This window comes from Heliangelus exortis, chromosome 2 (assembly GCF_036169615.1).
Source record: "Heliangelus exortis chromosome 2, bHelExo1.hap1, whole genome shotgun sequence".
Lineage (NCBI taxonomy): Eukaryota > Metazoa > Chordata > Aves > Apodiformes > Trochilidae > Heliangelus > Heliangelus exortis.
Genome location: NC_092423.1, coordinates 119,412,534 through 119,420,833, shown reverse-complemented (window position 1 = coordinate 119,420,833; position 8,300 = coordinate 119,412,534).

Sequence of the window (8,300 nt, the reverse complement as noted above, 5' to 3'; positions counted from 1 at the left end):
TGACAGTGTCGTCTCTTTCTTTATCATTCACAGGTAGACAACTAAAAGAATGAAGTGAAAAACACAAACTAACCAGTCACTGGCCATGATGCCAAAGCCAGGGTTCAACCTACCTTCCCCCATGCAACCACTTTCTACAACCTTACTATGTTAGACCAGTCATTCCAGCATTTAGGTAATTTATTTCTCTAAAATAGAGGTATTTTATTTCATGTAAAACTCTTTCAATAAACCCGAAAATCTTCTATCAACTGCATAACAGTCACAACAACGTTGCACAAGATTTTAGCAGCATGTAAACCAGGGTTCACAGTGCAAGTGACTCATGCACAAAAGCAGACAAACAGCAGTGTAAGGAGATGGTGTAAGGTACAATGGCATTGAGTCACCTCTGGGACAGGCTTTCAGGGTAGCATGCATCATGCTCTTACAGAATCAGTGGTCACTAAACATTTGGAGGCCTTTTTTCTACTTCATGGTTCTCATGGGTATGATTCACTCTCCCTCCCCCCCCCAGCAGATGAGGAACCTTTGTAACAAAAGTTTGCCATTTTCTAAGGTTTGACTCCATAAAAGAATCAGGAACAATCCGAGTCTTTCAGTTCCCACAGAACTGGGAGATTTCCAGAGGCATTTGGCACCTGGCAGACTCAAGTTATTCAGAGAGCAGCAGACAAAAATGCTTAGCTCTTACACGCTATCTTTCTCAGGGATATGTTACCTGCCTAATTGGCAACCAGAGCAGAAATTCTGCTCCTTCACCTCAGCAGCCAGCTCAGAGAGCTCAGAAACAGACTCAGTCTTAGCAGTGCCTGCCAGTGGGCAGAATATAAATGACATTACTCTCCCCTTCCATGGAGAACTATAACAAAAAGAAGAGGCAAGTCTACTCCTTGCCTGTGACCCAGGGGCAAGAGGCTGAACTTGCTGGGGAGAATGTGACCAGGAGACAGGGGGTTTGGATGGGGCTTTGAGCAGCCTGGTCTAGTGGGAGGTGTCCCTGCCCATGCAGGGGGGTTGGAAGGAGGTGATCCTTAAGGTCTCTTCCAACCCAAACTGCTCTAAGATTCTACGATACGGACTCTCTGGCACTAACAGCACCTCTGCTCTGTGTTCCCTGTCCAGTCACTACAGAGAAACCCTTTGTATTGGTTTGCTCAGTTGAAGGTACAGCTTGATCCTTGGTGCCATTTCCTAGGTACAGCCACAAAAATGTGCCCAGTAAACTTCAGATTAGTTACTCGGTTGAAAATGACCTCTGCACTAAGCACCAGGCTTCCTCCAGTGCATGTGGAGTAGAGCAATGTGATGATCATCTCACTCTGAATGAGCAAATTGCAACCAAATGTGTGCAGCCAGCTGTCTGGTTGCACCCAAGGTGGCTCATTCAGCCTCTCCAATTGAAAGAACAGTAAGGAAAGATCATCTCTATGAAACTAAAATCATCTCAAGTCCTCTTGCTGGTCAGAGAGGCAAGCTTGATTGTCACTGACAGCAAACAAAGCAAGTAACTGAGCAGAGCAGCATGTTATTTTTCTCCAAAATGTAGAAATGTGGGACAGAGGCATAGAGTAGCAGGATTTCTAAGTAATTCAAAAAATGCAAGGTTGACTGATGATTGCTGTAATCACAAATCAGAAAGTTCTGTGCAGCATGAGATAAAGTGCACACATGACAGTTCTAAAACACCTCCCAAGCCATGGGTTAAAAGCCTCAACAAAGAGGCTCCAGTGAAGGCTAAGACATCTTTTTCAGGTGTAAATCTGAAGAACGAGTTACTGCTCCCTACAGCCAGGGATGGGAGTGCAGAGACCTCAGGATGGAGCTCATCAAGATACCCTATCTGCAGCCCATGAGTGTTACTACAGGGGTGTTACTGCAGTGCTCCAAGGTTCCTGTCTCAATGCAGAGGTTTCAGTCTGGCCACCGGAATATCACACATGGGAAGTTTCTTGAGAAAGTCCTGCAGTAGTAGTTATTTTTCTCCACACACACACACACACTGAGAAATGTAATTTAAAATTTTGAAGTTGCTACATCTAGTAGACTCCCAAGAGTCGCAAGGAAAATTCTTACAACAGAAATGTTGCAGCAATCAGTGGACTTGTCTCCAGTTCCCAGACTGATTGGTTCACAGCTCTTCCTTTTAATTCCTGAGCTGGTATTATGCCTGCTGCAGAGGTTTTAAATCCAATTACTGAAAACCCACTTTATTTTTCTTCAGTAAGAAGACTTTTTTTTCTGATTTTGCTTTCTAAAATTAGACAAGAGCTTATAAATAGGGGCAGGTGGATCAGAGCAAATTTGTATTTACTTTTGTTTATTAATTAGCTAATGATGGACACTAAAAGAGTATCAATATGTTTTCAATATTATTATTAGTTCTAAAATGGTTGAGAAATGGTTGAGTTTGCATTTCTGACAGCAGCTGTTTTTTTTAAAATTTATTTTTAAAATTATACCTTTTTTTTGTTAGACATTTTGTTAAACTTCTGTTTGAAAAACACTGAGATTATTTTCATTCCCTGTTTATCCCACATCTGTCATCATGGATCTTGGAGCACTTTCAAAGATGAGCAAATATCCAGTTTTATAGATGTGGATCTGAGGTGCAAACTGGTGCTTAGGAATAAGACAGATGTAAGGAACAAGGCTTAAGACAGGCAATCTGACAATCTAGCAGACTTCTGAGAGCACTGTGGTGAACACCATGGTCAACTCTTTAAGGACTCAGAACTTAAATTATCATAATTCTAAACCTCTAATGCTCCTAACACGTCCTGTACTTCGCACCGGTGAGGCTGCACCTTGAATATTGTGTTCAGTTTTGGATCCCTCACTACAAGAAGGATGATGAGATGATGGAGTGTGTCCAAAGAAGGGCAGAAATGCTGGTGAGAGGTCTGGAGAAAGGTCCTCCATGAGGGACTGAGGGCTGAGGGAACCGAGTTTGTTTAGTCTGGAGAAAAGGAGGCTGAGGAGGCCCTTGTCACTCTCTACAACTACCTGAAAGGAGGTTGTAGTGAGATGGATTTTGGTCTCTTCTCTCAAGTAACAAGCAATAGAACAAGAGAAAATGTCCTTAACTTGTGCCAAGGGAGGTTTAGATTAGATATTAGGAAAAAATTCTTTACTGGAAGGTTTGGTAGGCACTGAGACAGTCTGCCCAGGGAAGTGATGATGGAGTGGCCATACTTGGGGGAATTTAAAAGATGTGTATATGAAAGATGTAGCAATGATGCTTAGGGACATGGTCTAGTGGTGGACTTGTCAGTGTGCTAGGTTGATGTTTGGAATGGTCTTTTCCAACCAAAATGATTCTATGATTTTGAGATTAATTGGGAAGAATTATGCTAAGGAGAAAATAAGACCCTCAGGTATCCTCTCAGAAAAATTTTCTCAACACATTCTGGAGGTCAGTGAACTAAGAACCTGCACAGCAAAAGCCTCATCAAGTGACTGGGGATATCTGATAAACTGGTAGGATAAGAATGTGCAGCATTAATTTTATATCTAAGTCATCACCTCCAATAGCACACAGGCCTGTCAACAGCTCAGCACACTCTGGAAGTCCCTATTCTCACAGTGACACACGTAGCACTGATTTCCAAAGGGACAGATGTGCTGCTTCTGAATGCAAAACACAGTAGCATCGGGGCTGGAGAAGAGGGTGCAAATTTCTGTCCCCAGCCATCCCAGCATTCACCTTCCATTTACAGTGGAGCTGAATTTACCCTTCTGCTACAATCCCCACTGCATTCAGGAGAGAATTATGCTGGCATATAATTTCCACTGATCAAAGTCAAAGTCATAGGATTTAAAAGACTTAGTGCTCATAAGCTGCATTTGTAAAGAATCTTTGGATAACAAGCAGAGAGGAACCTCAGAAGGTCTCGTTCCTTCTGCTTTCTCTCCTCTGTAGCATGAGGAAAGGGCTGAGCCACAACAGATTTTAAAAATCAGTAGGGTAGCAGTTGGGATGGATGACTGCAGGAATATGGAATCTCCTCCTCCTTGGCCTGAAATGACAATGAAATTAAATCCTTCCTAAAGTGTATGCAAAGCCCTTGATCTCTCTGACAGGACTTTACTACATGCATTTTATTGGCAGGTGGCTGCTTGTTGTTCTTCTCTTGCTGGCCTGCTCCAATTCTGCATGGAACAGCAGAAAGTTTCCCATTTCCTGGAGTGAGAGTTGAGCAAAAATTTTTAAGCTGTATTTGTGCTCCAGTTAATAGACAGAGGGTTGGGTTTTTTTGTTTGTTTTAAAACACTATAAAAAGAATTACACCTGGCAAAAACTCTTTATGCTCTCCCAGAAGCATCCAGCGCTTCCCTACTCTCAGTTGCACCCGATAGGCAGGGAAGATTTTCTTCCCTCAAATGAGAATGGTCTTTTCAAGCCATGAGGAAAACAAAAAAAAAGCAGAGGGTGTAAGGTTATTTTTCATGATGGTGAAGACAGGGCCTGTGTCAGAGCCCTGAATACATCATTGCATGATGATGATGTGTGATTTAGAGGGGCATCGTTCTGTGACTGGTGGGATGGTCACTTTCCTTCACCAGCCTTCCAGATCAACCATGGCAACTTAGCTGCACTGAGCAATAGTGTTTGGCATACATATATGACATAGCTCCCTGAGGACATCTCCAGAAGAGCTGGAAGAAGAGATCCATGTCCTGAGTAAGAGTTATCTCTCCCTTTCCCTTTCCACAGCCCATGGGCCTTGTGCTGCAGGGGTGATGGATGAGGCAGGGGGAACTGCAGCTTCCCCCCTGGGTATTTCCCTCTTGTGCAGGTCCCTTTCTGCTTGTAACTGCATTCCTGAGGCATGATACGAGCTGGGCAAGTGGGTAGGTCGGTAGATGAGATGTGTATGAAGTGTTTTGGTGGTATGATTTCTATTATTCCACATGAATGGCACTGGCTTTCGGTTTTGATCATACAGCTTGTTATTTGCTTTATGCAGTTAGTCATGGTTGGCTGTGCACTCTTGTGCTTCGTGTTTTAACTCCGTAGCACTTCAGTACAAAGGAAATTTAAAAAAAAAAAACAACATTGAAAATGTTTCTAATCTGTTCTTAATTAAATAGACATCAATAATTGATTTATGAGACGAAGGAAGGCAAAACAGAGTGGTTGCTAACCTGAAAATATGACTTATTTAAGGGCCAAACTTTCTTTTATTTATAATAACCAGAATCTAGGGGAGCCTGAATGCCTGTGAAGTTTTACCTGACAGCACACAATGAATGACAGGAAAATTAACCTGGATAAAGCAGCTTATGCATCTCACTACAATATATTAAAATATCTTTGTGCTTTAAAACAGATCACTTAAGTCTAATTATTTACTTTTGTTTATGATTATAGGTGCATCAAAGATTTTCATAAGCCACTGTTACATGTAAAAAATGTTCAAGGACAATAATAATAAAATCACTATAGTCCAATTCCTTTAAAATGGCCCATTTCCACTCCCTAATCTTCCCCCCAGTTCACTTTAGTTGAACTGGGCTGGATATATGTGGTTTAAAATATATAATTTATGTGGTTTTAAAGATAGGAGATTTCACATGTGGTTCAAAGCAAAGAAGACATTTAAAGAGAGCAGGCAAAAAGAAATAAAACTGACTACTGTCTGTTGCAAAAATTTAATTACCGTTTGCTGAAAATATACCTGATTATTTGAAACTGAAAAACTGAGCTCCATCCAGGCTCTATTGAAGACAGTAGATGTGCATTGACTTAAATAGAACCTAAATTTAATCTAATATTTTACCCTTAAGCAATATAGCTAGCTAGATCAAATGTAAGTGTGATGACCCAAGTACATACACTGAACTTTCTTGCCTTGTATTATCATAACACCACAATTTATTGCAAGACAAACTTGATTTCCTCCTATACAGGAACAAAATATAAAGTCAAAGAGGTGCAGCAATTTTTTCTTGTCAAGTGTGCCAGTCCAGAGTGCATCACAGGAAGAATATTCAGACCAGCTTTCACACACAGCCTCATTAACCAAGTCCACAGTTGGCATCACTTGAGCTGGTGGTGACTGAAAGTGCAGTGCCAATGGTAACTTGTGAAGTTAGGAATTACAGATGCACCAGAGAGATTGTAGGTAGGTATCTGGTGAGCAGACACTACTCCTGTGTGCAATACATGGTAGGAGGAAACAATTAAATGAGCACAGAAAAGAAATTGTTCCTTACAAAAGGAAAGTCACCAGGCCTAAGGCTGCGCCCTCAGCTTATGCAGCTCAGTTCAAGAAAGTTACCCTTATTATTGTGAAATATTTGTTGCATGTGATCAACACAGTGAAGAGAAAGATGTTGCTGTTATTTCAATGTTTCTTCTAACTCACAGACAAAATAACCCAGAGCCAGAATGTTAATAGCACTGACCTAGTTAAAATGTGGAAGAAAGGAGGAGATTTTCTGACGTCTTCTCAAAATCTGATCCCAACTGGGAACAATGAGTTTGAGTACCACCTTTGGAGTCATGTTGAAACACCAGCAGATCAGTCATGTTATTGTGAAGACGTAGACAAAAGTAAGTGTCTTGTTAAGGAGGAAGGACACTGTCAAGGCCTTGACACCCTTATGTACAATTTTTTTCTGAAGATTTTTGCAGGTAAGTGAAAATAAGTGCAGGAGACTTCTGTTCCTTCCCTATGCATCTATTGTACTCTTGACTTCTGTGTTTGCACAAGAACTGATGCAAAAGTTTCCACTCAGATTTCAAAAATATTATGAAAACATTGTCATGAAACAAAACTTTGTGAGAAATCAGAGGCTTAATGACTTCCATGTTTTTTTTTTCTTCCAATTTTCTTTTAAATTTTGGTTTACCAAAATACCCAAGAAATCCTTCCCAAATAAATCATGGTTTGCTCTCTTTCTACAAAGACAATTCCTTCACTTTCTGTTTCAGTTGAATAAGAACAAAATAAAAGTTTTGCAAAATGCCTTTGGGAAAGGAGGCAGTACTGCCTTTTTTTAATGGAGTCAAACATATATATATGTATATATATATGTTAGATATTTTATCATTACATATACATATTACGTTTAAATATTATATGTAATATTTGTGTATTTCTGTGTTGGAAATCATATATATGTGCTTGTGTCTGTGTGTATGTAAATATATGTATAAAAGTGATCTATCTGATGATATGAAAACAGAAAGCAATTTTAAGAAGCATCTACATTCTGGATACATAAATGTTTGGATGCCTTACTTAGAGGCCAACTAGGTATGGAAATAAATCTGTGTACCCCAGCTCTAACACAAAGCATCCTAGTCCACAGACAACCAACTTCTCGAAGCAGAAGACTGGCAGTTCTCAATTTCAGGACATTTTTCAGATGCACTTTGATCTTAGCCATGTCAACTACTCCAAACAGTTTGAGACTCTGAAGCTGGATGCTCCCTTTCTCCCACAGAGAGGAAACCCTTTCCTGTAGGTATTCAGTGATTCTTAAAAGTTTGGGCAACATAAAAAATAGTGGAGAAGGAGGAACTCCTGCAGCCAAAAAGCTGTGATTTATGCAGTAGCTAAGACTGGAGTTTAACTTCTTCCTTTTCACCTTGACTTGGAGGATGCCCTGAGCCATCAGGCTGTAGCCTCTACTAAAGCACCACATCAACCATCTCTCCAGATGATCTTCTTCAGCTTAGACAGATCTATTCATCATTCACTAAATCAGCAAGAAATGAAAAGCATTCCTATTACCTGGTACTTCATGTGCTTGCAGAGTAGGATGGAAAGTAGTTTGCTTTCCGAAGTTTTTTCCTTAAAGTAGTGAATTATCAATATCAGCTAGTGAAGAGGTCGTTATTCATGCTGAGTTTTGTACCCTCTGGACCACTGAATGTTAAACTATACTGAACAAAATGGGATGGTTTCCATGGAGATGGAAAGTAGCTTAGTGACTGCCATATTTCGGTTATCATTGCATTCTTTAAAGATGGAAACATGTATTCTACCGGCTAATCAAAGACATTACCAGCATGACAAAAACTCCTAGTGATATCACCCTGTGCATCTTCCAATGTAATCTATTCTGCAAAACCATGTGGAAAGTACATCAGGTGAATATAATGTATGTTATGCCACCCTTCCCATAAGGAAACAGAAGTCACCTTACTGAGAAGGAAACTGCCTTCCTTTGTCACTGCTGCACTTAGGTGATAAACTTCCCTCTGAGCAACAGGTGATGTAAGCCTGAAAAATGTATGACCATGACATACTCAGTATCTTTAGAGAAAAGCTAATTCTCATGTGTTC